At 47.5% G+C, this 2,794-nt stretch overlaps 1 long non-coding RNA gene across 1 annotated transcript; it reads left to right on the top strand.

Annotated features, from left to right (window-relative positions):
- Positions 1 to 568: 568 nt before the first annotated feature.
- LOC116503462 lies at positions 569 to 2,400 on the top strand. The gene is made up of 3 exons (XR_004254705.1): positions 569 to 636; positions 1,853 to 1,924; positions 2,201 to 2,400. It is a non-coding gene; the product is annotated as an uncharacterized LOC116503462 (long non-coding RNA).
- The last annotated feature ends 394 nt before the right edge of the window (positions 2,401 to 2,794 follow it).

Below are 2,794 nucleotides of genomic sequence, written 5' to 3'. Positions count from 1 at the left end.
AAGACAGTTTGGGATGCATAAGGTCGCGCCATCCCCCACCCCCGCCTTGTGGTGGTGAGCAAACAGAAGTGTATATGGAAAATATAGGACACCCCTGGAAAATAAGCCCTAGCACTTATTTTGGAGCTGAAAAGAAAATAAGACCGGGTCTTATTTTGGGGGAAACACAGGTATCTTTCAAAGCTAAATCTAAAGAGCTTCAAGGCCCCATCTTTGAGGCTCTCATAGGTTCAAGCATGGAGGAGGGAGCAATGGGAGAGGATGGCCAAATGAGATCTTCCCAGTTATTAAAGCATCTTAACAGAAATATTAGAAATTCCAGGAACTCTGGTGTTGCTGTTTCTGCAGAGCCTCCAGTGGGGAAGGTGACTCGCAAGGAAATAGATGACAGCCTGGAGATCCTCATCTGCCAGGCCTCTGGCTTCTGCCTGAAGGAGATCCAGGCCACTTGGATGAGGGACAAAGAGGTCTGGAAAAACGAGACCCTGCATAGGAACGTGGCCCCCAACTCAGACGGGACCTATTATGTCCGGCTCAGTACTAAAATCAACCCCAAGGAGAGGCAGCGTTTTCGGTGTCACCTGGAGCACGAGGGCTTGCAGGAGCCCCTGGTCTTGGCTTGGGAGGACAAAACAGGTGAGAGGTTGTGATGTGTAGAAGTTTATTTTTCACCAATGTTGGAAAGACTTTTGCTGCACCATCTCAAGTTCTCAGGTGGAGAGCAGCAAATGTAGTCTTATATTTTGTGATGGGAGAGAAGGGATTTCTGACAGGGGAGTTACAGTACAAGTAGTAACTTGAAAGAAAAGGTCCAAACATATAATATATGATAAAGCATCATCATCATCACCATCCTTACCCATTGTGGATCCACTGCAGGATGAAGACCTCTTCCGCATGTTTCCAACCCATACGGTCCTGAGTTTTCTTTTGCCAATTGGGCCCACAATACTTGCTGATATCATTGATCCATCTTATTTTCGATCTCTTTTGTGGACACTTGATATATGGTATATGGCTGTGATGGCAAACCTATGGGACATTGGCACAGGTGGCACACAGAGCTCTGTCTGCAGGCATGCCAGCTGTCGCCCAAGCCCAGCTCCACCGTGCATGCATGCTCGCCTCCCGCTGGCCAGCTGGTCTTCAGGTCTCTGCCATACATGCACATGGGACGCGGCACATGTAGGGGATGCACAAGTGCATGTGCGGGGTGGGGGGCGCTCACATTGTATTTTGGGGGTTCACGTCACAGGTGGGTTTCCTGACCTTTCCTGACATTTAGAAGTTAGAATTTGCTTCTAGAACTAAGGAGAACTTTCCTGACAGTTAGGAGTTAGAGGTTGGTTCTAGAACTAAAGAGAACTCAGTTCTCTCCTGACAGTAAGAAGGTGGAGGTTGGTTCTAGAACTAAGGAGATATTTCCTGATAGTTAGAAATTGGTTCTAGAACTAAGGAGAACTTTCCCGACAGTTAGAAGATAGAGGTTGGTTCTAGAACTAAGGAGAACTTTCCCGACAATTAGAAGGTGGAGGTTGGTTCTAGAACTAAGTAGAACTTTCCTGAGAGTTAGAAGATAGAGTTTGGTTCTAGAACTAAGGAGAAATTTCCTGACAGTTAGAAAATAGAGGTTGGTTCTAGAACTAAGGAGATATTTCCTGATAGTTAGAAATTGGTTCTAGAACTAAGGAGAACTTTCTCGACAGTTAGAAGTTAGACAGTTGGCTTCTTTCATGTGGGAGCACAGCCTGGAGGCCAGTGAGGGTTGGGAAATGCTTCTATTGCTGAGCATCTCTCCATCAGGGACCCCAGCCTTTGTCTAATCAAAAATTCTGAATTTCTCCTCCTTTAGCTACAATGTGGTGGATCCCTGTGGCAATTGTGGCCGCCATAAACGTGGGACTTTGGATTCTCTTCCTGAGAGGTGAGTGAGACGCAACCTCTGACAGCTACCCCTGTGTCTTTCTGTGTGGACTGAGCCAATGTGGACTCTTCTCCAGGAATTCCTCTCTCGGGGAAGGACCAGGAGGAGTCGATGTGGGGGAGAGCTGCAAACTTTTCTCTTCTTTGGCTGTTTCTTCTCTGACCTGTTGAGGTTGCAGTGGGCAGGGGGAGAAGAGATCTAAGGGGTGGAGAGTAAACACACTGACACAAAATTGGGGATGTGGTGGGTTGACTTCTCCATTTTCTCTCCTTGCAGCACAAGGCATCCTGTGGCAGCTGGAGGTCCCAGAAGGCTCCGGAAGCCGCTCTGCCAATATGACACAGGCAAGAAAGGAATCAGCCGTGGCTCAAAAGGTGGAGCTCCTGAGCAGGGCAGTTGGAGACGTCTAACCAGGACTGAATATCAGAATCAGAATGCAGCTGGAAGGGACCTTGGAGGTCTTCTAGTCCAGCCCGTTGCTCAAGCAGGAGATTCAGACAAGTGGCTGTCCAGTCTCTTCTTAAAAACCTCCAGTGATGGAGCACCCACAACTTCTGAAGGCAAACTGTTCCACTGCGTAATTTTCCTCACTGTTAGGAAGTTTCTCCTCAATTACAGGTTGCTTCTCTCCTTGATTAATTTCTACCCATCGCTTCTTCTCTTGCCTTTTGGTGCTTGGGAAAAGAAATTGACCCCCCCTCCTCTTTTGGCAGCCTCTCAAGTACTAGAATACTGTTACCATGTCCATCCGTCCCCCTCGTCCCTCTTTTCTCTAGACTGGCCAAACCCAAATCTTGCAACCGTTCTTCGTGTGTTTTAGTCTCCAGACCTTTAATCATCTTAGCTGCTCTTCTTTGCACTTTTTCCAAA

The sequence above is a fragment of the Thamnophis elegans genome, chromosome 2 (assembly GCF_009769535.1).
Source record: "Thamnophis elegans isolate rThaEle1 chromosome 2, rThaEle1.pri, whole genome shotgun sequence".
NCBI classification, from domain to species: Eukaryota; Metazoa; Chordata; class Lepidosauria; order Squamata; family Colubridae; genus Thamnophis; species Thamnophis elegans.
This window is presented reverse-complemented; position numbering and strand designations above follow the sequence as displayed.